Raw genomic sequence first — 26,508 nt, 5'->3', positions numbered from 1 at the left:
AGTGGACCGGGAACGGGTCCCACCTTCAGGAGCTGCCGCCCCAGCTGCTTCCCGTCACCACCTGTCTGTCTCCTGCAGAGCCTCGACCACAGCCTGCACTTCCTGTTCTCTTGTGCCCTGTGGGCTTTGGCTTTTCCCACTGGGCTTCAGGCTCTGCACGTTCCGTCCTCTGCTGTGTCCCCAAGGCCCACAGTGGCGTTTGGCTGTGGTCAGTGTGCAGTGCTGGATTGTCCAGTGACCATGAATGACCAGCACCTTCTTGCACATTCTCGACCGGCCCAGCGTCTCTGTTTTCTCTGCACAAAGCAGGGCCAGACCCTCCAGGACTGTGTCTGTGGGGCCCTAAGGCCCCGCCCCCACCACACCCTGCCCGCTGACCTGACTTTAACTAAATTCCAGAGCCGAGGCCTTGGCTCTCAGTGGGCTTGGCCGGGTGGCATCCCCAGCCTCTTTCTCCCTGTTGTTCAAACAAGGACACTGGACTTCTGATCTCTGATGCCTCCTCCTAAGCTGACCATCTGTTCTGTTAGAGAATGCTACTGTTTAGGTTAAAACCGGGCAACGTGTTGAAATCCATTTTCTTGTGCTCACGGGGCAGAGGTCTCTCGGCTGCAAATGTGACAGCTTCTGAGAGGCACTATGGAGGGCCGTGTGCCCACCGGAACAAATGCCTGCTCGGGCGCGTGTGCAGGAGATGCCACGGCACCACTGTTTCTTTCCGTATTTTACCTCCGCCGAGAGACTGCTCCCTTGCTCTGCTTCTCTCTCATGGTCACGATAATGGACAGTGAATATTATTACCCCGATGTCCTGAAATTATGTTTAGTGATGCAGCAGAAAAAGAAAATTAATTTCATCCATTGACAAGCTTGTCAATTTACTCACATTGACTTTTCAATGCCTGTACCCACGGATGGCAAAGTTCAGATACTATAAGATACATCATTGTTAATATTGTCTCGAGCCATTGTGCACCTCCGGGAGCTGAGTGGGGGGGTGGGGGAGGTGGGGGCTATTTCCTCAGATCTGATGGGTGTTAGAAGTTATAAGGTCTTGTGTGTTTATAATTATATTTCTATGAAAAACACCAGAGACATCTGAAATAAGTCATCTTTGACTCACCCCCTACCTGCCACCCCCCTGCCCCATCCAATCAGTTGCCAAGGTCTGTCAATTCCTCCTACTGTTCTCCATTCCGTCCGCTGCTGCCTCTGTCCAGCTGTTACTTCATGCCTGGCCTCTGGCAACAGTTCCCCAGGAGGAGTTCTTGTGTCAGTTCCTCCCCTCCCGCAGGCTACCTCTCCCCAAATTCACAGCACTGGTGGTGCCATCCTTCACTCCAGAGCCTGCTATGGCTCCCATGTGCCTTCTGGTTAATGTTCTGTATTGGTCTGTGCTTAGCCTGTCTGTCACCCCACTCTGCATGCCTTATGTGGGCCCCTCCGGAGGTCTGGTTTGCATCCGCATCTGAATCCTGTGTCAGAATTGGTTGAACAAATATTCCTGGGCCCATCCTTTGTCGATCCCGATTCTGGAGGGGCCTGGGAAATGGCATGCTGGAAGGGAACCAGCGTCATCTGAAATGTGGACCCTAGACCTGCCAGTCGGTCCCACTCCACTGGTCCTCGTCCCTCGTCTGTCCCCTCCCCCTCCCTGTGCCACAACCCCTTAGTGCATCACCCGTCTCCAAGCTTAGGTCCCTCCCCACTGTGCGGGGCTCTCCGACCACCTCAGCTAAAAGGAATTTCTTCTTTTTCTCCACTCCCAGAGCCCTTTGCAGCCTCATGGATTAGATGTCTCGTCATTGTCAAGAGGTCCTTTGGTCCGTGAACTGGAACCTAAGTAGGTCCTTGGTCCCTCCTTTCTGTCCCTTCTGGTTTCACACCTCCGGCCGAATGGCGAGGGCACTTAGAGTTGTTTCTGTTCTTAGCAATGCCGGACGCCCCCACAGTACATTGGAGAACTCTCGAGACATCTTCGTTGTCCTCATTCGTTTAGCTAAAGCAGGGCAGCTGCTATTGGCTGTGCTGCTGTGCCATGGAGTGAGGATGTTGCAAAGCCACTGTCTGTTGGGTGACGGGTGACGGAATAGAGGCGTTTGATGGGTGACTGCAGGGTGCCCACCGCACAGCCCCAGCGCCTGGCGCAGAGCCTGGTCCGTAGCAGGCGATACTGTTGGAACAGCACTTCTGGAAGCGACACAAAGTGCCCAAATTAAAGTCAAGCAGGTGAGTGAGGAGAGTCTTGAGAGCATGATGGGCTGCTTGTCTAGTGAGGCCGAGGGCTGGGGGGTGTGGGTGCAGCGTCAGGAAGGTGTCACTGTCTGCCTGACCCCTGCGGGACAGGCGGCTTTCGTGAGCCCACTGGGTCTGCCCTCAGGGCGGCTCTTGGGGTGATGGTGGGTGAGCAGGACAGGGAGCGCCAGGGCCTTGGACGCCTAGGCCAGCGGCTGCATCATGAGGCCATGACCCCTGTCCTGCAGGGGTTTCGGGGGGCAGGGGGGCTCAGCTGAGCAGCTCGGAACCTACCCCCGCTCACCCCCAAGCTCTGTCTGAGCTGAGGTCGACTTCTGGGGAGTCCTGCAGCACAGCATCAGCTTTTCTGGCTGTCACTTCTGGCTTCGGGTTCCTGAAGGAGGCCCTGCTCACAAGCAGGGGCCGAGGTTTCCGGAGAAACATGCGTCTGAGTGCTGAGCTCCCCTGGGATCTGCTGGTTTGTCCTGAGAGGAACGTGTGGTCCAGGTGTCTGACTCGGGCAAGACTGATTTGGTGAGTCAGGGTGTCAACCTCATCCTCTCACGTCCTCAGGCTGACCCTGAGTTTTCAGCAGTGAACTTGAACTCTTCAGTGGAATTACCTGAGGCATGGCCTTGCTCAGGACTTTCTCTGCAGCCACCGCAGCCTTCCTGTGGGAGAGGTGGCTCCCCAGGGGCAGACAAGTGTCAGGGCAGACCGCTGGAGCAAGGCCCTTTGGGCTTCTGTCCTGTAACAGGGGGTCGGGGGGATTGCAGGCAGCCTCAGCCTGGGACTGGCGACCCTTTGCTGTCGGTTAAAAATCTGCCCTTCTGCTCCCTTTGGCCCCGAGCTCGGAGTCCTGGTGGGCTCCACCTGCCATGTGCACACTCACAGAGGAGGACACAACACCCTTCCATCCGTGGAGCTTCTGCTAATTCGGATCAAAATGGCAACTGGGAAAATCTCCAGGTATGGTCCTGCAGGTCTGAGAAGATTTCAGCAAAATTTGACACCTGGTTTGCTAATAGTGATGCAAATGTAAGACAAGAAAGCACCTCTGAACACCCTTTGTGTGTGGATAAAAACGACCACTTGCAGAAGCCCACATGGGCTGGGAGGGAGGAGGTGCTTGCTTGCAGGTAGCTCGGAAGTGCAACCGCCCCCCCCCCTCCGGCCAGGAGCCTGTGTCTCTGTCCACGGTGCTGACTGGTCATGCCTTGGGTTCCACAACTTCTCTCCTGGTGCCGGTGGCTCCTGATCCAACTTCCCTCCGCGTGTCCAGGTTGGTGGAGAGGCAGCGGAGGGGCAGGGGAGTGTGAGGACAGGCGAGCACTGGGCAGAGGTGGGTGCAGCCGCCTGGCCGTGGAGGACTGCGAGGCAGACTAATTGGCCCTTTCACATAGTTGCGGTTGCCAAGAGAGTTCTTTTCTAGGAATTAAGGGTCACGAGTTGGCCTGGATCCCCCACAGGCTGCACATAGCAGGTTGGGGTGTTTGTCTCCACCCCCAGCCTGATGTTGGGTCCCCAGGGTCCAGGCACACAGATTCATCCTTCAAGGACCAGCCTGAAACTGTGCAGGGGGCTCTCCCTGCGTTTAGGCTGAGCCGATCTCGCTGCCCTGTGCTCCTGCAAATTTCACCTAAATGCCCTGTCACTTTATATTGTGACAATGTGCCCAGGAGGGGCTGGATGTTATTTATCTCTGTGCCCCAAGTGTGAGCGCTGCACCCTGGTCCAACCACAGGCCTCGCAGAGGTGTGTTGAGGGGACAAACCCCTCCCCAACACTGTCCCCTGGGCCTGGCCCGGGGGTCATCTTTTGCCTCTCTGCCCTACCACCGGTCTTGAAGAGAACAGCCTATGGGGACCCATCTGCTGCCGCCACACCCTGCTCCATTTGCCCTGTTTCCAGACGCCTGCCGCACCCCGGGCCTCGCAGATCCCTGCCCCGCTCTGAGTGGAGGTGAGGCTGCTCTGCCTGGCCACACCGGGGACCTGCGGTGACCCCAGCTCTCCCAGGTGCCCATCCAGCAGGGGTTTCTCCCGCTCCTTCCTTTGTTTTGAGCTGTGCTCTGGACAGCCAGTGCTGTCTGAACCTTCGGAGAAGCCGGCCTCGCTGTGCTGGCTGGAAAGGACTCGCTGTTCTCTCCCGGCTTCTTCCATGTTCTCGCCTCTCTAGGCTTCCACGCCCAGCCTCCCTGCTCTCAGAACCCCCTCCCAAATCCTGGTGGCACCTTTACCGTGTGCTGGGGACTCAGGCCAGCCCTCCCTGCCCGGTAGACTTTCCCTGTCTCCACTGCACAGGGAAAGAGCCGACTGCTCCCAGGTGAGTGACGCACTGCACCTGACGTCGGGAGCCGCTGCGGAGCAGATTCAACCCAGAGCGAGCTGGCTTCTGAGCTGGCTTCTCGGATGGTCGGCCTTTGGCTTGAAGTCCCCCACCACTGACGTCTGGGGGTCAATGGGTTGGGCATCCAGAGCAGCAGAGCTGTGGGGAGGAGCCCACCCTGTGATTCCTTTCCTTGGAGGTTCCCAGGAAGCCTGTTCTCCTCCTTTCAAAACTCAGTGCCGCCGTATTCCCACCTGAGGTCATTAGCCTCAGCCTAGGTTGAAATCAAAGTGTGTCTGTTTGTCTAATTGCCCAGACACCATCAAACCCTCATTACCACCGGCCTGGTTGCTTCGAAACCCAGCATATTATCCTGTTGAACAATGAGGCCGATGAGAAGCAGTTGCTGCCCCTGCCTGGGGACAGAAGGTAAACCTGGCTTGGGGCAGGTGCAGGGGCGGGGACCCCAGGGCTGCTTCGGGAGGCAGCGAGATGTCTGTGCTGGCGGGCCGAGACGGGTCCAGCAGGTGCCCGCCCACCTGCTTCTGACTAGTTTCCATCCCCCATTTGCAAAGCCACTAACAAGTGTTTCACCTTAATGTGCAGGGCGGGTGGGACTCAAGTGGTTGGAGGGGACGTCCTGGCAGAGCTGGGTCCTCAGCGTCACCACTCAGCTTTCTGGGCACAGGTGAGATAGATGTTTGCCTGGGTGTGATAAACAGCACCTGGGGGGGTTCCACGAAGAGCTGCAAACCTGAGCATGCGCGTTTGCGCCGGTTCGTGCTGGCAGGCGCTGTCCTGCGCTGTGCACAGCTGACCCCTCCTGCTGGCACTTTCTTTTCCGGGGCTGGGCGTGACTCAGGGGGGACCTGTGGGTGTGGGAGGGCCCTGCCCACATGGCAGTCCGGAGTGCATCCCACAGCTAGAAACTTTGCACTGGAAGAGGACTTGCAACCCCTTTGATTTATGAGTGAGGAGGCTCTTCTGCAGGGGGGTGGGGGGCGGAAATCATTAGAGCGCTGCACCAAGCCCTGAGAGCTGGGGAATCATTAGAGCGCTGCACCGAGCCCTGAGAGCTGGGAAGCTGCAGAGGGAGATGGATTACCGATGACAGGGACAGCTGCCATTTCCCGAGCCTCTGACCTTGTTCTGAGGGAGGCTGTGGATTTGAGCCACGTGCTGCTCCTTTGAGTGACTTACTCCTGTTCTCCCCCATTTTACAGGTGAGCAAATGGAGGCACAGAGAATAGAAGCCACTTACCCAAGGTTCTGTGTAACTATTAAGTAGCGGAGCTGAGATTTGAACCCTGGCAGTCTGGCCCCATGGTGAGTGGCCTCAGTTGCTACACACCAGTTCCACGCCTGCCCCTCCCCCACGCTGCTGGAATACTGTCCATCAGAGCAAGGACTGGGTCCTGAGTACCTGCTCAGAAATAGTCTGGGGGCTCCATCCAGGGGGTCTCCACCACCTCCCTCTGAAGAGGAAAAGTTATTGCAAGTTGGTAAGTGAAAAAATGAAAAATTTCTTTTTCAAAATAATCTTCATTCCCTAGGGATTATAAGAATTGCCATTTCAATTATGCTCAAGCCTCGTCTTAAAAGGGGGTGCAGGGGCTTTCTCCTCCGAGGGGAGTGGCTGTCGCTGGCTGCGTCTTCTCTTCCTTCCACTCCCCGCCTCCCCCCTTTTCTCTGGGACAAAGCACAAGATGCAGCAGTGAGCGCACGGGCCTGGGGGCCCCACCCTGGGTGCACACTGGCAGCTCTCAGCTCGGCAGTGGGAGGGCCGCTGTGGTGGGCTGTGGTGGGCGGGGTGAGACTGACACAAGGCTGGTGTGGAAGGAGGGATGTGTGCGAGTGTGTCCAGCACAGGTTGGAGGCTGTACCGGAGCCGCTGTTCCTTTTCACAAGATGTGCTGCAGCCCGAGGTTCGCCCCTGACCTCGGAGGCCCCACTGGGTCGTGCGGTGGTTGAGGTGGGGATGCTGGAACCTGAATCTGGACTCTGCTGTGTGGACCTGGGAAACTTGCTTGGACTCTCTGTGCAGGTCTCTGCTTTCACGCCCCCATGTAGGGGAGCTGGGATGCGAACGAGTGTGTTCTGGTGTGCGAGTTGCTGAGATCGGGGTCTGGCCCAGAGAGAATGCAGTGTCAGTGTTAACTGTGGTAAACTGCGGACCCTGCTAGTTAACTGGTGCCGTGCCTCCGTTTAATACCCGAATTAGAGCCCTTTACGCCTGGGGACTCGTCAAAACTAAGGAAGGGGCGCAGGGGCTTGGAGCAGCGACCGTGGCCTCCTGGGGCCTCCATCTGACACAATTGTCTTCCTTTACCGACGAGGGAGGCCCTGTCGTGGGCCAGGCCCCGTCAAGGCCCCTGGGAAAACAGGCTCATTTTGCTCATGGAGCTGACGGTGTTTTAGTTATAACAGGCAACGAAGAAGCAAATGAACAAATAGTGTGCGTAATGAAAAATACTGGTAGCCATCACGTTCTGATAAGTGATAGGAGAAAGTGGGCGGGGGGCTAACTCTGTGGTGGGGTTGGTGAGGACCGAAACCTCCAGTTCAAGTGGTAGGGGAGTGGAGGGGTCCAGAGCTGAGGTAGAGCGTGGCTGAGACCCCGTGGTGGGGCTGAGCTTGGCAGGCCGGTGTCGGGGTGTCCGAGTGGGGAGGGGCAGTGGAGAGGTGGGCAGGGGCTGCGCCCGGCCTGGCCCAGCTTACCCTCTGGCTCTGGTTCGGGCACAGGAGCCCTATGGGTTCCAGGAGGGCCTTTGAGGAGCGAGAGGGCTTACGTGTCCTCAGGAGGACGGCCATCTTCCCGGCAGTCCAGGCGGCTTTGCTGTCCTGTCCCCTTTGCGGACGAGGAAATGGAAACCAGGCACCAAGTATCCAGGCAAAGTGGAGCAGAGAGCACTTGAAGGAAGGTCAGCTGGTAAAGGTCCCACAGGCCATCGTCTTGTGGAACGTTTTTCTTTTTTTGCTCTGATTTTTACTCTTGCCATAGATGTGAGTGTTTTAGAATCCAGTTGTTCGCCCTGGGCCGTGGTGGAAACCAGCTGTCGCAGCTTCCCACTCTGAACCCCCGCGCCCCGGAGGCAGCCCCTTTCCACCACTGCAGGGCCTCTGGCAGTCAGCTCTCTAGTCCTGAAAACGTTACACCTCTATGTAAAATACACATGTGGCCTACGTATACATAGAGTACATTTCTTATTATGTATAAGTCTCTCTCTCTATATATATATTTCCTTTGGGGGGGCAGATAGAACCATTGACTCTATTCATCCATCTACCTGCTTGCCCATGTTGTTATCCGTCATCTGATTGGCTCTGCTTCTCGGGAGAACCCTGACTGACGCACCAGGATGTGGCTTGGTATAACCTACTTCATCACTTGGGGCTTTAGTGTCTTCATGGGTGAAATGCTAGAAGGCATCTCATAGAGTAGTTTTAAGAATTAAATCCGGTTGTGCCCATTAAATACGCCACACAATACCGGGCCCACGGAAAGTACAGAGTAAAAAATGTGTATTAATAGTCGCTGCCGCATTTCCTCCCATTGAAGGCATCGCTTACTGGTCAGCCGGGCTGTTTCTGTGGGGGAACCACTGAGCCGGGGAGAAGCACTGCCATCTCCTCGGGAGAATGCGTGCGTGGTGTGGCGCGCGTGGCGTGGTGCCCGGGAGCTCCTAAGGTGCAGGTGAGCTGGGGACCGAGAGAGCTCTGACTCGCAGTCTCGCTCTTCCCACTGCCGCACCCTCTGCCCACCCTCCGTGGAGTCGTTGTGACACAGGGTACACTCGTGTTTGGTTGGCGTGGAGTGCGGTGGTTTGTGTGGGCGGTTTACGAATGTTAGCCCTCAGTTATCTCTGCGTGTTTAACCGCCATCCTCTGTACAAAAAGCGAGAGGGAACGGCTTCTTCTTGGTGGGACTTATAGAAGCCCATTTTCCAGAAGGGGAAACAGGAAATGGGGGACTGGAAGGGGCCATGGAGGAAAGTGAGGGAAGAGCAACGCAGCCAGAGAGGGAAAGGCATGGGGGGCTGCCCAGAGGCTCGGGGGTGGGTGGCTCTGAGGGTTCTAGAAACCGACAGAAAGTTCGGGAAGCCTGAGTGGTCAGCGAGGGGCAGGGAGGCCCAGGATGCGGCCGGATCACACGGGCGTCTCAAAGTCACTGCAAAGATTTGCGTTGGGACAGTTCAGAACCCCCGAGAATGGGAAAACACATCTGGTAATTGAAAAGATGAAACAAATAATAATAAAGTGCTCATTCGCAGGCAGCCGTGATGAAGATAATGGATTGGTGGCCAGGCAGAGCATATGCACTTGGCCAACAGAATTAATCATGTTCGGTGCGGCACAAAACAAGAACGACAAGCACAATAAAACATTTAAAGACGAGAGTGGATTTTAATTTTAGGAGGAGTCTAAAACAATATGATAATGATGATAGCCAAGTTGGCCCTGTGAGTGTAAAATCTAAATAGGACACAAATTAAAGTCATAAATAATATTTAATTTGCTATACCACTGCATTCTCAAAAAGTCATATTGATGAAAAAAGTTATTAGAATGAATCCAATGAAGAGTCTCATACGTCTGGAATATTTAGTGGACTGGAGAAATGCTAGCAGCAAAAAAAAAAAAAAATCCATAACACAAAGTACGAGTTGGAAATTGGGATGAGAACATTATGCTTTTCCGCTTGCATTTGCCGAGCAAACCACAGACTGTATTTCCAGGGCCATTTAGCTAGATTGGAACAAATAAGAGAAGACTGATTTTTAAGAACTTGTGATTAACGACAGGCAATTCCTTTAAAGTAGTTTTGTAAATACTCTCCCCCGAAGATATTCTGTGCTCTCATCTGTTACTGAGCCTCGAGCGACGGGGCTTGAGGGACCTTGTTTTGCTGTCACCAATGGCTTTGGCCGTGCATCGTACCTTTATGAACTTGGACTTGAATTCAGGGAGTGTACCTGTGTGTTTTGTGAGCGGCACTGAGAGAAGGCCGTGAGAGGTGCCAGAAGAGAGACACTAATTGTGAAAGAACAGCTATTAATTTTCAGTACGAAGACCGGTTGGGGGGACAGGGAAGTGGCCTCGGCGGTGTAGAGAGTGGCTCCGTGCAGAGTGTGGGGCAGACCGAGAAAGGAAAGGACAGGGTGATTACAGGTACAGTGGGAAAACACAGCCACATTGAAAATGTCAGTGCTGGGGAGGGTGTGTCACCCTGGATTAAGGTGCCCTCCTGAGGAGGCGACACTGATCATGATGTCATTACCAGAAATGAACATGGGGGTTTTCATAACGATGTCATGCCCTTGGTTTCTCTGGATGGGGTGATGGTGTTCCATGAATCACGCTGGGAGGAGACAGCCCCGAGGGGTGACCCTGAATGGGCTTTCCCCTGAAGGGTTCCCAGTGCTTTGTGAGACCCTAAAACATGCCACCAGAGGCCTGGTGACAGACGGCAGCCCGTCGGGGCAGAATTAACAACCAGTGATGGACAGCTGCCTCTCCAAAGAGATGCCTTAGGATGTGAGAGCACAGGGCTGCTGTGCACCAGGGTGGTCACCACCGTCTTCTCAGGGGCCGCTGGGCTTCACCAGACTGTCTTTGAGAGGAGAGGGCCAGCCTTGGGTGGCCATGTACCCCGCCCCCCACCAACTTCATCATTCCCTTGAAAATGGGTGCTGGCCTGGCTTTCTCCACCAGCGCTGCACGTGAGTCTACCTCCATCCCTCGCCACCATCACCTCTCACCTGCTTCATGGATGTCGCCTTCTCTCTGCCTGACTCTGGCTTCCGCTCCTCTCATCCATCTTCCACCAGCAGCCCAGTGATCTTTCTAAATTGCAAATCAGAGCCCACGAGTGTCCTCCTTAAAGCCCTTTTAATAGCTCCTGAGGGCAGTGTTGTTCAGCCTTTTCAAAAGAGAAACCCCGTGCACCGGTTTGATAAATAATGATAATAGCTACTATTTATCAATAGTGATGATTCCTATTTATCAATCACTTCCCGTGTGCCAGGCCCTGTGTGTGCATTCATCCATTTAACCCCTGCCAAAGCCCTTGCATGCCTCCCACGGTACCAGTGAAGAAGTGTCTTGCAGGAGGTGACGTCGCACCACGGGGCCCAGATCTGGGTCCGGTTGGCACTGCCCAGCGTGACAGGAGGCAGCGTCTCTGCTGCACACTCTCATCAGCTCCCTCCCATCCTGACACCTCTCCAGGAGCCTGGGTCCCCTCTGCCCTCATTACAATGCATTCCTCTGGGGACCCATTGCCCCGGACATGAAGGATGGGTTCCAGCATTCTTTCCTTGGCTTCCACCGCTGGCCCTTCATCCATCCACCCTCTTGTCCTGTCCCTTGCCTTTTGGCTTTGGGTTTCCTTCTGATTCTTGTTCCTCCTTGAGACTCAGCACAGTATCACCTTGTCCAGGAAGCCCTCCCTCATGCCCCAGGTTGGATCTGGGGCCCCACCTGAGGATTTCTGCTGCACCAAGCAGGCATGTTCCTTGTCTTTCTCTTTCGTAAACTGCATGTCCTCAGAGGGAATAGACCATGTCCCTCCCTTCTTTCTTCCTTTCTTTCTTCCTTCCCTTCTTTCTTTCCTTCCTTCCTTCCTTCCTTCCTTCCTTCCTTCCTTCCTTCCTTCCTTCCTTCCTTCCTTCCTTCCTTCCTTTCTTCTTTCCTTCAACAAACACTGATCAGACACCTGCTGTGTGACAGGCTCTGTTCTAGACACAGCCAATGCAGTAGTGACAAGAACAGAAGAGACCACATGCTCGTTTATTCTGAAATAAATACTACCTCCGCAAGAGGTCGGACATGAAGCCCTTGCTCCCACAGCTGGAGCGTGGGTCACCTTGGAATGCACATGCGTGGCCTGGGGGTCAGGTGGTCTGACCTCTAAAATCAGCTCTGGTGCTCAACGTGCTGTGTGTCCTTGGGCAGGTGGCATGGCTTCTCTGAGCTGTGAAACAAGGCTAATGATTCAGACTTCACAAGGTTGCTGTGGGGACCAAATGGGCGATGGTCCTGGGCACTTGGCTGGCTTCCACTGATGAAATATCCTTCACTGAGTGCACCCCCACCCTGCTCACCCCGCCGTTTGTGAGCTTGCTTGTTCGCCTAGTCTCCAGTTCAGTTTTGAGGTGGCAGGTGCTCCTGCGGCATCCTGAGCCCCGGCCCCTGGGACGGCATCTTCTGCACCTCCCTGCCTCCCATGGGGGTCCACAGCCCACCCCTAAGTGCAGCCATTTACACTCCTGCCATCACTGTATTAGATCGCCCGGCTCCTCTATGCGTTTCCCAAATGCTGCTTTATTATACTGCTAAATTACTAACAGGGTATGAACCGAAGAATCCAGTCTTAAAACAATCCATTAATAAACCCCGGAAGCAACTAAGGTATCCTTTGATAGGTGAATGGATAAGCAAACTGTGGTTCATGGAGTGCAATCCAGCAATGAAAGGAAATGACCTACCAAGCCACAAAGACCCTGGGAAGTTTTGCATGCATATGCTAAGTGGAAGAAGCCAGTCTGAAAGGGCCAAATACGGTAGGATTCCAGCTACAGGACATTCTGGAAAAGGCAAAATCATGGAGACAGTGAGTGAAAAAACCAGCGGTTGCCGGAGATGGGGGAGCAGCAGGGCCGAGCAGATGGAGCACAGAGGACGTTTAGGGCAGTGATGTCAGTCTGTATGACACCGTGATGATGGACACATGTCATTGTACAGTTGTCCAAGCCCATAGAATGTGCAGCCCCATGCGTGAGCCCCAGTGTGCACTGCGGGCTTCAGGCAATCACGGGCATCAGCCTTGCTTCATTGGTCACAGTGAGTGCTGCTGTAAACCCGATGCCAAATGGGGAGGGGGGGACCCTGCGCACGGGGGGGGGGGGCATCCCCCGGAACCCTCTGCACCTTGCACTCAGTTTTCCTGAAAACTTCAAAATACTCGAAAATCAAGTCTATTACTGTAATTTTTAGGAGAAAAAAGAGGGATTACCTTGGAATAATACAAATCTCAGGTAATGAGACGCAGAGAGCCCTCTGCTGGGATTTTGGGTGGGGATTCTTGAGTCGCAGAGGCCGGATGGGACCTGTGGAGGATGGGCCCACACCATCCTCAGTGTGTCCGTGACCAGAGCCCCGAACTCCAGGACCAGCCCCAGCACCGGCCAGAGTCCCCTGCAGGGAGTTGGGCGCAGCGTAGTCCTGACAAACATCCCGCAAGGCTGGTCTGTAGCTGAACATTCTAGTAGCCGTATTAAATAAAGACAAACGTATTTTAGTAATAGGTCTTATCAAAATATCATTTCAACATGTAATTAATATAAAAAGGTTAATGGAATAGTTTGCCTTTTTTTCTTTCTTTTTGTACTAAAGTCGTCAAAATCTGGTGGATATTTAACCCTCACCTCTGGATTCAGACTGACCATATTTGAAGTGTGTGGCAGCCTCCGGTGGCCTGGGGTGACCAGAGTGGACAGCACAGCTCAGAGGTCACAGAACGATCTGGGGGGCATGGTCTGAGTTCCGGGGGGAAAGGATGCCTTTTTCCTTCCTTCCCATGGTGAGGGGAAGCCAATTAAAAATTAATTTTTAGAGTCGCTCCCATTTCACAGCCTCCTCGGGGGCAAGAGTCTGCACCCAAGGCCCTGTCGGCACGAGGAGGAGGCAGGCCCTTCTGGCGAGGCTGCTGCCTGGTCCTCCTGCTGCAGTGGGCGGGGTCCCCCATCTTCATTGTGCTTTGCTGATTTGAGAGACAAGGAAATGTCAGGGGAAATGGGGCTCATGGAGCTGCCGCCCATCTCTGTGCCACAGAAGCCTCCTGTGCAGAAAATGCTCCTGGAAACACCCCCAAATGCAATGGGGCTGCTTCTAAGACAAGTGCATGAACCCAGGTCCCAGAAGATCCCTCCCTTCCTGTGCCCATGGCAGGCATCAATAATCGATCTCAGCTCTCTCTGAGGCAGTGTCTCTATGATTCTCTGCACTCCACATCCTCCGGCAGACAATCCTGATGGATGGACCGGTGGCACCCCTTCCCGCGGGTAAGCCCATTTGGCTGCCCTGCTCCACAGGATGGCTCCTCTGATCTTTCCAACCCGACTCTCATAGCTGCCGTCTTCCCCTGGGCTTCAAACTCCAGCAGCATCAAACGATTCTTCATTTCCCTCCACAGCGAGGGGAGCTGCCGAGGTCTGGTCAGGCTGTTCACTGTGCCAGGGATCTCAATCGAGGGCCGAGCGGAGCCTGGCCGCCAGCCCAAGGCCACGCTCCAAGGCATCTGCACACCTGAGACGAGGCCTTGCCTGTGCTGGGGGTGTTCTGTGGACACCCAGCCTCCAGGACTGTGCCTGCGTACTTCCTTCCGCCTGGGGAGCCCTTCCCCTACCCTTTTGCCCCTCTCCTTTGAAGCCCTGCTCCAATTCCTTTACCCTCCCAGCCTAGGGGTGAGCGCTGTAGCTTCCCTGTGTCTCTCACCGGGGCCCAGCTCAGTCATTCTTAGGTAAAAGCCCAGTGGGTTCAGTTTCTGTCCCCATGCCACCATGGCCTTGAGTGTGAAGGCTGAGTGATTTTTCTCTGCGTCCCCAGCACCCAGCCTGGGGCTGGCCAAGTGCGCTGACTGGAGCTGAGGAGGCATTTCCGATGGAGCGACCAGGCCCCAGCAGCCAGCACTAACAGTCACCATCTGTCGGTGCTCACCCAGAGCCACGTGCTGCTCCAGAGACGTCGTGTGTGCTATCGCCCTCTCCGTGGGACAGGGGGTCTGGGCTGCTCCTACCTTCCGAGACCTAAGCCACATCCCTGAGGGAGGTGGGGGAGCCCACTGGGTGGGCCCATGGGCCCTGGAAGCAGCCAGTCTGGTTTGAATCCCAGCCCTGCCACTTGCCCATTGAGAGCCTTGGGTGAGTTGCCTAACCCCTCTGGGCCTCAGTTTCTTCGCTATAAAATGGGTGCAATGCTAGAACCTGTTGCTATGGTTGTTACAGGAATTGAACACGAGCCCTCACATGGACACACTCACCAGCTAAGTTCTCAAGACATGCGAACTCAGGCAGAGGAGATGGGGCCTGGGCTCCGGGGACCACGCTGTCAGGCAGGTGCTCACCTGCTCCGAGCCTCCGCTTCCTCATCCACCTGGAGTCCACTTCCTCGTGTCCAACCCGTGGAAGGGCCTGCAACCTGACAGTGCTTTGCTGTGTCCCTAAGAAGCTTGGAGTCAAGCCCAGAGGTGGCTTACCTGGGGTCTATGGACCCTGAGATTTCCACGGTGCATTCAGGGGGGTCTACCAACCCTGCAGACCTGTGAGGAAGTACAATTTGAGGCAGAAGATCTGGAGCTTTCATTGGGTCCACAGGAAGACCCCCAGCTAGAAAGCCAGAGAAGTCCTGAGGCTGAGAGGGGACCGGAGGGGAATCCTGGCGGCCTTGGTGTTATGGGGGAGCCTGGCCCGTGGGCCTGCCAGCCTCAAGGCTCAGCCTCTCAGCACTGGCCCTGGCTTGGACTCTGGGCAGCTGGCTGATTGGGCCCAACCGAGGCCATGGTCCAGCATCAGGGCCCCGGGGACCCTACGCGGAGGGCGGGGGAGGCAGACATGGGGCCTTGTGCGGGGCAAGCACAGGTTGCCACAGTTCCACGCCACGAGCCCACCTTACCACAGCCACAGAGAGAGCTTGGGGGGAAAACACATCCCTAAATAAATAATAAATATAGGCAGAGAAAAATAATAGAGAAAGCACTTGCCTTATTCAGGACTTTTGACAGGCCCACTCTGCCCGCTCTGGGCTCGCTCTGTCTCTCCCAATTACGGCCTCTGCCTTCCACACGTTGCCATAGAAGCACTAGTCAACTCACAGCCAGCACTGTGTGTTGGGAAGTTCTCAGCACCCAGCTCTCAGCTCTCCACTGGACAAGCAGCTGGGGACACCTGGTCCCTCCTGGGGGAAATGCAGAGCAGAGGGCTGGGCCTGCTAAAGTACGTGGGGGCTTCCACATCAGCCCGGCCAGGTTCGGATCCTGGCCGCACTCCCCTACGAGCTCGGGTGAGTCTTTTGAGTTCACTAAGCCTCGGTTTCCTCATCCGCATAGTGGGAATGGTGTTAGAGCTGACCTGGGGCAGCGTGGAGAAATTCGGTAGCATGGGGCACACGGATGGCTTGGTCCCTGTGAAGGCTGTCAGAGCCCCTCACTGTTACTGTCCCCGGGACTGGGCCCGGGAAGGACAGGGAAGGCCTTGTGGAGAGATCCAGAGGGGGCTGTTTTTAGCCCGAGTCACTGCCCCTCCGTAGGCCTCCATGTGCTCATCTGCTCAGTGGGCAGTTCGCTGCCTTTCAGGATTTCTCAGGGGCACTCCTGGCACCTGGAGAGCCGTTGGTCTGGGATCAGATGGCTGGACTTGTAGGTGGAAGACTCCAGCTCCAGCCCTGGGGAGAAGAGGATAGCCGTGCCCACCCAGCAAGGGTCCCGTCACGCTCGCTCCTCCTGCCTGCTTCCTCCTGCCTCGTGGCCCCTGCCCAGCAGCTCCCCCGCTCCATGCTCACACAGCTGCCCATGCCACGGTCAGATGGCACCTGCCCAGGAAGCCTGGGCCAGCCAGGGTTCAGGCAGGAGGCAGAACCACACCACCATCCCAATGGGGCTTCACTGCACCCCCCATTAGCATGGCGTGACCAGCCAAACAGAAGGCAAGTGTCGGCCGGTGGGAATGTGAAACGGTGTTGTGCAGAAAAGCACGCCGAGGCTCCTCAGAAACTCACACAGACAACTGTCATGTGATCTGCCAATTTCAGTCCTGTCTGTGCACCATGAAGAAAGCAGGGACTCGAGTAGGGAGGCATCCGCGCCTGTTCACAGGAGCACGATTCACACTCAGAGCAGAAGCAACCCAAGTGTCTGTTGATGGGTGAACGAACAAACCGAATGTGGTCTGTTCACGCAGCGGAATATTGCTCAGCCTTAAAGAGGAAGGGGATTTGGACACGCGCTCCAACGGGGATGAGCCCTGAGGACTTTGTGCTCAGTGAAACGAGCGGCCACCAAAGGACACACCCTGCAGGATCCCACCCAGGACAGGTCCCTACGGAGGCCAGACTCATGGGGACGGGAAGTGGAATGGTGGTCACTGGGGCAGGGTGGGTGGGTGGAGAGTTCGTGTTTCCTGGGGACAGAGTTTCCGTTTTGCAAAATGAAAAGGTTCTGGAGATGGAGGGTGGTGACCGCTGTACAACAGTGTGACCGAACCTCATGCCACTGAACTGCATGCTTCAACGTGGCTAAGCCGGTAAAGTGTATGTTATGTCTCTGTCAGCACAATTACAAATCAAGAGCTGTTCGCCAGCTATGAGAGTGTTTTTTGGGTCCTCGGACGGAGCGCACTGAGGTGCCATGGGCTCAAGGAGCAGCTCCCCGGAACTGGGGAGACAGCGGGAGGCTGGGAGTACCAGCACCCAGAAGGCAGTGCTGTGGGCTGCTGGCACCTCTGAGGTGAGCGGGCGGCCCACCACCCCAGTTTTCCCAGGGGGCTCGGGGACGAGGGACTTCCCGTTCGAAACCTTGGTGTCCTCAGCCTGGGGCACAGGGCAGCTGGTTCCACGAGTGTCACAAAGCACAAACTGGGTTCACCTGCTGCCAAAGGAAGCAGCTGCTACTGAGCAGGGGGTGGGGAGGGGCAGACTGGGGGTGGCACTCAGAGGACTTCCTGCTCGAGCTGGGCAGTGAGCAGCAGGGAGAGCTGACCACAGGTCAGCAGGGTTCCAGCCTTCTGTCACAGAGCAGAGACGACAAGATAGGGCTGGGCTGAGAGACAGTAGCTTGATGTCTGTCAACCCCCTGCAGTGACTCCATCCCCACTGACCACCAAGGTCACGGTTGCCCAACTTAGCTCCTAACCCGCTGCTAGCCATTTAACATATCATGTTTGGGGGTCCTGGCCCCTGTCCCACCCCAGCTGGACTCTACCTTCCCTGAGGGTCGGTTGGGATTATGCCTCAGTCGTTGTTCCAACCTAATAATAAAAACACAAATTACCCATCATGCTTGGTGCACGCTGAGGTTTGCGTACTCATGGCGTTGAATTCTGGCTGTAGCCTGTCCCCCAAGTTGCAGTGGAGGACACTGGGCTCCAAGACAGGAGACAATTTGCTCGAGGCCACAGACCTCTGCCGTGGTCGAGTGTAAAAGGAAGTTGGGGTGCACCTCTCTGGTCCCTCACATCCGGCGGTGGGCACTTAGGAGCGGCTCAGTTTCACACTTTGGTTCCCTGCCCCACGAGAGGACGGAGGCCCACCCTGCTCCCCGCCCCTCCGGGGAGGCTGACGGTTCCAGGAACTTCCCTCGGGAGTCGGTGGGCGGCTGGAGACGGAGTTGCTGACTCGGTTTCATTTCTCGGATGTTGGGCGCGGCTGTCTTCTTTCTCACCCTCACTATCCCATGGAGGGCCCGTGGTGAGAATTAATCTCGGAGAAGGTGAGAGGATGCAAGACAAGCTGCTCTGAGTTCCGCATAAAAATAAAATCTGGGGATGAATGATGTGGGAGATCCATCATTTCTCTCTGACTCGCAGGAGGCTGTTTCTTTCCGTGTGAGTACAATGCAGGAGATATACGAGCTTGTTCCTGGACAGGGTGCTGGGATCCCCAGGGGCTCTCGGGAAACCGGGGCACAGAATGAGAGTGTGCGTGTGAGGGAGCGAGCGGGCGAGAGAGGGGAGCAAGGAGGGAGAGGCGGCCTTGGGTATAAAAATGACAGATGCTCTGGTGTAAAAGGTGACAATTTGCCTACACAGTGAAATGGTTCTGTCAAGACTTCAGGGTACGTGGGGACTTGAATTCAGAAACGAGGCATTTGGAAGCGCAGGCTGCCCGGAGCTCCTCGGGTCGCCACGGAGCCCCAGAAGTGATGTTTTGTAATTTTGCCTTATGATCTGTGAGGGTTTATCACGGCGCTAATCGGTCTGACGATGATGGGAACTCGGTCGCTCCCTCTCAGACTCCGGGCTCTCAGTGATCACAGGTGCGTGGTGGTGGGCTGGACGCTGCGAGGGCCTGGACATGGTGGCCTCTCTGTGGCTTCTGGGGAGTGAGCTCAGCTCCCCACGGGGCCCTGCAGCTGCTGCAGGCTCCGGAAACAGCCCCCACGGCCCCTCCCCGGCCCCCTTTGCCTCCTGGGCCCAGCCTGAAGGAGGGGCCACCTCCTGGGGCCAGCCGCCTGTCACACGTGGGCCCTTGGTCTTCACAGACCCGGATGGCTGTCCCCAGTGGGTGGGTGGTGCCCACTCTTGTTCCTCGGAGTTGCCATTCTCAACGGGAAAATTTAAAGCCCGTGTTTATTATGATAATGCTCCTGTTCCCATGGACACCGGCGAACGGCACAACCAAGATTAATGGAGGGCCATCGAGACCGGTCCTAAAAGATGGTCCCTCTTGTGGGTGACGGTCTGTCAGGCGGCATCCATTAGTGCCGGAGCGCAGGGTCCTCATCACGTTGGTATCATTGGGACCCATGCGCCACTGCAAGATGGCATTTCCACCACACATCAACAGATCATTTCTCCACTGCTCAAGGCATCGTAAATTGGACTTATAGCTCAGCTGCTGGCATAAATAAGTCCCTTTGATAGTTAGTGGAAGACGTTATGACACTCCAGGGTACAGGAGGGGACATTGGCACTGTCATTTTTTCCTCCAGCCCTGGCACCCTGGCGCCTGTGATCTTTCTGGAGATTCAGGGCACGCGCTCTTCATTACGGCTTGGGCACCAGGGACTTGTTTTTTTTGCAAGATTAATGAGTGCCACGGAAATTCTCCAGCGCATCTCGATAATTAAGTCTTTGTTTATCAAAAAACAAGTTATATTAGGAGCAGAAAATTCGCAGTAATTATTCATAATTCTAACAATTCAAGTATAGCTACCTCATTTGCCTGGGTAATTCTGCTTTTTAATTTCTTGCATACATTTGCATATTAATTTTGCCCGTCGGCTGCAGCAGGCTTGACAGTTTGCTGTTATGTGATGGTTTTCACAGGGGTGCGACTCAGATGGGTGGCATTTCGACTGGGTGCAATGATAAATTATGAATTTTCTAATTTGCTGCATAATGAAGTAACCCCTTCCAACCCAATTAAAAAGAATCACCAGGATCAGCTTTTTATTTTTTATTTTTTGGTAAATATATTTTTTCCAGGTATTTTGTTTCCTTTTCTCTGCTAGTCACAGGAAAGGCTCATGTATTTTTTTTTTCCCTTAAAAGAAAAAAAAAAAAAAACCCTTACCAGTGTCGGCATTTGCAGCCTCTCCGAAGGACGGTGACTTTCCATGCATTGAAGGGGAGGACTCAGGACATCCCCAGGTGGCACACAGGCCTTCAGTTGGCCACCCGTCTGCCTGTCTGTCTGCCTGCCTGCCTGGTCAGCAGAGACACTCAGTCCTCCCCCCTCCCCCAACAAGTTTCTGCTCCTTTTGGGTGGCAGTGATGCATGGGTGGCTAGAGCTGCTGGCAGATAGCGCCTGTCAGAAGGGAGAAGGGGTGAGGTCTATTCCAGCCTTTCAAGTTTCTCCTACCCACAGATTAAGTACCAAAGCTCTTCAAGCTTCTTCCTTCTTAAAAACAACCAAGGACCACAGAACAGGAACAAAAGCAAGTAAACAACCCGGCCGAAACCTGCCCGGGGAACGCGGCTCTTGCTGACAGAGCTGATGGAGCTGACAGGAGGCTGGAGAGGAGGCTGAAGTGTGCAGAAGTGCGTTGGGTCGGTGTCCACGGCCGAGTTGGAGCTATGGATGCACAGGCTTTGGAAGGGACAGTCGCCGTGGTGAGGGCTGTGGCATCCCATTTCCCACACCAGGATCCAGGCAGCAGGCCGTGTGCCTTTCCTGCCTTTCCAGATGGTTCTGCCGTAATGCACATAACATCTTCTAATGGTGCAAGGAAAAAAAAAATTACATGAGAGCTTTGTACTGTCTTGTCATTTGGATGTAAAACAAAACAAGCAGTGGGGTTTGCACAGAGCTTAGCCGTGACCAGAGCGCCCCTCCGCATGGGGCTGTGCAGCCGGAGCACAGGGAGGGAGACCTGGGCTTTTCTGCTGGCAGGAACACCTCTGCTCCCCACTGAGACACAGGAAGCCTGGGTCACGTGGGTTTGAGCGCAGCACCTGCTGAGGAGTCCTGCCCCAGCTGCCAAGCTATCACTTCTCAGATGCAAGCCTGATCCCTGGGCAGCGAGGGTGACCCCCTATTGGAGGGTGCAATTCAGTTCCCTCATGTCTGATACTGTAAATGCCTTATGCCAGGTGCAGACTCAGGAGGCCTCTGGATTAGCAGAAACCACAAGGACCAGCTGGTCCAATGTCCGTTGGATTCCTTTGCATAATAGTCCCATGAAAGAATGTCCAGACTTCCCTTGCATGCCTGCAGGGCTGGGGGCCTCACTGCTTCCCTGTGTAAGCCTTCTCTGTCTTGAGATAGTTCTACTCGTTGGAAATCACTTTCACATATGCCTCCTTGTAATTTCTCCCCACTGGCCTTATTTTCCTCCTCCTTCCATGTTGGGCTTTGCCTCTTGTTTTCTGGGGTGAATAGACTGATCTTTCAGGCAGGCCCTGGGGCCCTTGTGGTCACAGACTGGCTTACAGCCTCTGAATCCCCCTGGCCTCACGCAGGGCTAACTCCCCCGTAGACACTGAAACAACAGTTGCTGGCTGCTACTTACACACTTCAGTGAATTCATTGCAAAAGCCAACAGGACAGGGCAGGGGGATGAGCGGTAGCAGGGCACAGCCTCACAGAAGGGGGCCGATGAGCTCCGAACAGAATGGTTCCATCTCTACAGGCGCTGGTGGGACAAGATGGGTGGGAACTTCCTTGTACTGTCTTCTCTTGGCTTTGGAGGTTTATAGTACTTCTCTTTTTAGCAACTACAACCTGGTAAAGACCTAAGTGCGGTCTTTAGTACCTACTTAGTGGCAAATTGCAGCATTAGACTGGCCACTAGCGCCAGTCTTCTTCTATTTTAGCCCATTTCGATCACCAAGATGGTCTTTCCATGTTTAGTCGATAACAGCAACTGGGCTTGGACCGTGTGTGGGCTCTGCCTTCGGGGGTGAGGGGAGCAGGCCTGGGCCCGCCCTCAGGGAGTTCGGTCCCTGCCCCTGCATGCTGGTGCTTGTGAATTGGAAGAGCTGGGTCTAGGCATCATTTCCAGAGACCGGAGTGATGCAGAGTTACAGCAATGGCGTCTAGAGTTTCCAGGACCCTGGTCCCCTAATGTAAGACCCGCTTTAGGGTCGGGCAATTGGAGGTCTGGGTTGTAACATCTATAAAACCAATGGACAGAGAGGGCCTCATGAGAAAAGCTCTGTACAATTTGAACTCTTCAACAAAAGTTAAAAAGCACATTAAGAAATTCAGTGCAATAAGAGACAGCCAATATAACCATCACATGCAAGAATTCAAACCCAAGGAAATAAACATGATGACAATAACTATTGTGTATTGAAGGCTGAGTTTTGTATGCGCGAGGCACTGCTCCAAATGATTTTTATGTATCAACTTACTTAAAACTCCATAAAAACTCCGTAGCGTGTGCACTGTAATCATCGTCATTGTTGATCAGAAGGAAATAGATGTATAGTCAGGTGAACCCAAGGTCACCTAACTAGGAAGTTGCAGAGCTGAACTGATCTGGAATCTGAACTGCTCCTGCTTAAGTGACATCTCACGCAGGCTGCTGCCGCTGAGTCTGAGGGTTATGGAATAGCCACGTTGAGAATTCTCAACTAGAGTCAGGTCAAAATATCATCCTTGATGTACAGCTTGTCGAATACAAGAAACTACTTACAGAAAATATAGCAAATAAAAGATAGAGTTCTTTTTTTTTTAAGTTGAAGAGAGTAAACAAGAGATTAGAAAGAGATGGAGAGAAGAATTCGTAAACTTTGGAATCTGCAAGTGAGGAATAGCTCTCCCTCACCCCTGAATGTGGCCTCAAGGAATCAGAAAAAGCTGGTGTCAAAGGGATGTGGTGTCACAGGGAGCAGATTGAAAAGTTCGAGCAGTGGAATCAATCTGAATTTCGACGTATCGGAGTGAAATTACAGAATGGTGCGGATAAACAGAAATGAGCGTTACAAGAGCTGTTATGTGCAGAATGATGTGCTGAGAGCTTTTCCCATTTGTTTTTATGTCATTCATTTCTGGACTACGTGTATGTATGAGTTTTCCCATCTTATAGGGTCTCAGAAATTTTAAGTAGTGTGTTAAGGGCTCAGTAAATCTCTGCTGAATGAAGGTTTGGCCCCATGGCCAGCCAGTTAGGGGGCCACAGGTGGTCATTTCTCCTCTGTGAACTTCTTTTAGTTTTTTGTCGTGTTTCAAGGAAAGTGGTAAAGCTGGTCCTTCTTGCCTCACAGCACTATTAGCATTGATGTCTTTAGGAGTAAGAGAGGTAGAGAGAAAGAAAAAGGCACCCTGGCCACTTTCCCCCCTTTTTTCTCTTTGAATCTGTGACCATTTGCTTCATGGCACCCAAACTTCTTCATATTTTGTTATCTTTTTTAAAAATTAAAGTTTTACTATCTGGGTGGCAAGATAGCAGGTAATATCCAAGGATATGTAAGATTTAAACAGGAAAGAAAATCTATTTAAAGAAATTAAAACGTCTTCGGTTCCTGCCAGCTCATCCTGACTCAGAGTCAGTCACTTTGAGAACAGTTCGTACTAACCTGCACTCTCGTGTTTACATTGCTCTTGACAAAGATGCTAAACCGTTACACACAACACCACCCCCATGTTCCCATTAATATGTTCAAGGAGCCTTTCCACGACAAGACGTTATATCCATCTCATTCTTTATAACGACTGCATAATATTTCACAGCATGAATATGACCCAAATCACTTAGTTACTCTATATTAAAGGATATTTACGCGGGTCCTAGATTTTTCTATTATAAATAATTCCAAGATGTACGTCTTTATAAATGCTCCTAGAAACATGTATCTAATATTTCTGCAGGATATTGTTTAAGATGGGGAGTTTGGGGGTCGAAGTAGTTTTAGGTTTACAGTTCAGTTAGGAGTTACCGAATTCCCTTCCCCCAATAAGCTGTAGTTAGAGGCTCGTTAGCACTCTGCCAGAGTTTCCCTCCCTTGTGAATGTGTGTCCTCATCCCTCCCTGGGACAGTGAATGTAATAGGTTACAGAACATGTAAGAAGGACCCGTGGACACGGACAACGGTGTGCAGATTGACTATAGGAGTGGGGGTACGGGCTGAGGGGGGCAAAGTGCGGAAACTGGGACAACTGTAATAGCATAAATCATAAAAATTAGGTTACAGGATCAGAAATAAGAGGACGTTTAAGAGGCAACAACAAAAAAGGGAAAACCCATAAAAATCAAAGTAAATGAAGAAACATGTATTTCAATCACTCATTCACTTGTGATGCTGAACGTGCGGTATGAAGGCCACTCACTCCATCCTGACTTGAAGCTGGGGCTCAGGGGGGGTTCTGGTCATCAGCCTGGTCCCCGTGGGCTGGGGGAAGTGAGGTCCTTCCAGACGAGGCGATGTGCAAGCCGAGACCTCAGAGGTGGGGAGGAGTTAGGCAGGCAGAAGGGTGAGAAAGAAGCGTTCAGCTGAAATGCAGTGAGTCCGAGATGTAGAGGCACACACTATAAAAAAATAAGTTAAGTACTTCTAGATCTTTGTTTTGTAATTTCCTGGATTAATCTTATTTGGAAACCTGTAGTCTCCCATGGGAAAAAGGCAAGCTAGAAACTTAGGACCTAATGCCATTAGGAATTCCAAACAACAGAGGCCCGATCATGGTGGTTTAAACAAATACGATTTTTATTTTTGCCACTTGGTGAGGAAGTGTAGAAGGAGGCAGCTGTTAGCATGGGCTCAGCGGCTTAAGGATGTTTACAATTTTTTTTTTTTTTGGTCTTTTCCTCATAGTGCCAAGATGGCTGCTGCATCTCCAGCTCTTCGGTCTATGTCTCCAGGGCCAAGGCTTCAAGGACATACCTCCCAGCTGAGTAAGCTCCCTTTATAGAATGTTCCAGAAAGCCCCATCCAACATTTGCCACCTATATTTCATGGGCCACACCATTGCAAGGGAAAATGGGAAATGTGTGGGGGTTTTTTTTTGTAAGTTGGAAAATTGCTACCTGCCAAAATATAGGGGTTTTGTTAGTGAGGAGAGAAGGGAAAATAGATTTTGAATATTTATTAGCAGTCTCTGCCACAGACCCCACAACCCTTCTTTTCTTTTCGTTCCAGTGATGCAGAATTAAGTGGCAAATTGAACCCCACTTTTGTTTCTTGCTAATTGTTCTTATAAAATGCCCTTTTCACTCTGAGCCCATGGCAGCCCATTGCAGAATGTCCAGAAAAAAGGGAAAGAAAGAAACCTGGAAAATTCTGAGCCATGGACTATTTCCTAAATTACAGTGAAAAAACGGACCTTTCTGAAATAACGGTACTGGAAAGATCTCGTGTTTTTCCTCATCTGCCATAGTTTCGAGTTGGTCATAGTCACTTTTTTAGTCCTTAGAATACTAGGAGGCTTTCAGTCAAGGCTTTTTAAGTAAACTCATTCATGAGAGAGTTTATCTCTGGTCTGTATTGTCTTTTTTTTCTGTAAATACCACAGAACTCGAGGGTTTGCTTTGTCATTTGTTAGTTTAGTTATTTATTCTGGGTTCCATTCAGTAGCCAGACAGCTGGGTTATGGAAATGCCAGGGACGAATTCCCCGTAGGTCTGAGCACTGAATTTTCCACAAAGCTCGTTTGATTTTTTTTTTTTAACCAAGGCAGGCTAACTAAATGTTAAGGAAACTTTAGACAAACAAAAGAGTGTCTTTGGCGATGACGTGTTATGGAAATCAGGAGGGAATTTCTGTGCTTGTGGGGAATCGTATTTTTGAATCCAAAGTGACCGGTCTAAGGAGCAGTAGAGGCCTTACCCGTGGGCTTTAGACGGCAGAACCGTGCTCAGCCTGGAGAGCACTTCACCGCTTACACAAGACACATGTGTGTTCTCTCATACTGGGACGTCAGGACAGAATTCATTACAGGAGGTATGGTTCACATGCAGGCTACAAGTGGCTGTTTTAGCCATGTGGAAGTCCGCCCCGAAATTTATCATAAGTAATAATTTGATAAAATTACCAATCATTTCAGTGTCACGTAAGCTTCCTTGATATGGAAGTCTAAAATTTCCTTTACAAGCTCGTCCTGGCAAGGGGTTATTTGAAAACATTTATTTATCCACCCAAGAAATACTTACAGCATGTTTACTACGTCAGTACTTTAAATGCTTAAAGGTACTTATCATTTGGCCACTCAGCAACCCAGGGCTTAGCCTCACTTCCAAATAAGGCAGAGACTGTTGTCACCCAGGGTTTACAGCTGGGGACACTGGGGACCAGGGTGAGGAGGAGCAATAGCAGGATGACAAGCGCTCAGCTTTTACGCTTCGGTGCCCCCCAATTCTGAAGAGTGATGTGTTGGTGAGCAAAGTTTTGGGGTCCGTGTGCTTCCCTCTGCTTCATCTCAGAATCTTGAGGGTCCTGACGGTGTCCTGTCCTGGATGGTGAGCTCCGGCAGGACAGGATGACATGTGGACCCCTGTGACTCCCCCACCCTGCACCCCCCACCCAAGGCTAGAACACTGAGCTTTATGCATGAGACTTGCTGCAGACACGCTGGTTTATTGGTAATAAAACCACTTAATCAATGGCTGTGCAGGTGACAATGATCAGAACCGTGGGCAGTTGGGGAGAAGGATTCAGAAAAGATCCTGATGTCACACAGGGGATTCAAGGAAGAAAGGCCACTAACGGAGAGGGACATCTGTCTGTGTTGGCGGGGGGGCTCCAGGTTCTCGGTGACATCAGATGCTCTAAGTAAAGGCAAATTCAGAGCTGA

General features: G+C 52.9%; 1 long non-coding RNA gene across 1 annotated transcript; it reads left to right on the top strand.

The window, feature by feature from the left end:
- Nucleotides 1-4,656: 4,656 nt before the first annotated feature.
- On the top strand, nucleotides 4,657-24,943 carry LOC119037850 (uncharacterized). The gene is made up of 4 exons (XR_005080303.2): nucleotides 4,657-4,991; nucleotides 5,169-5,250; nucleotides 5,786-6,064; nucleotides 24,534-24,943. It is a non-coding gene; the product is annotated as an uncharacterized LOC119037850 (long non-coding RNA).
- Nucleotides 24,944-26,508: the final 1,565 nt, after the last annotated feature.

This window comes from Artibeus jamaicensis, unplaced genomic scaffold (assembly GCF_021234435.1).
Source record: "Artibeus jamaicensis isolate MK-2021 breed Jamaican fruit bat unplaced genomic scaffold, CSHL_Jam_final contig_444, whole genome shotgun sequence".
NCBI classification, from domain to species: domain Eukaryota; kingdom Metazoa; phylum Chordata; class Mammalia; order Chiroptera; family Phyllostomidae; genus Artibeus; species Artibeus jamaicensis.
This window is presented reverse-complemented; position numbering and strand designations above follow the sequence as displayed.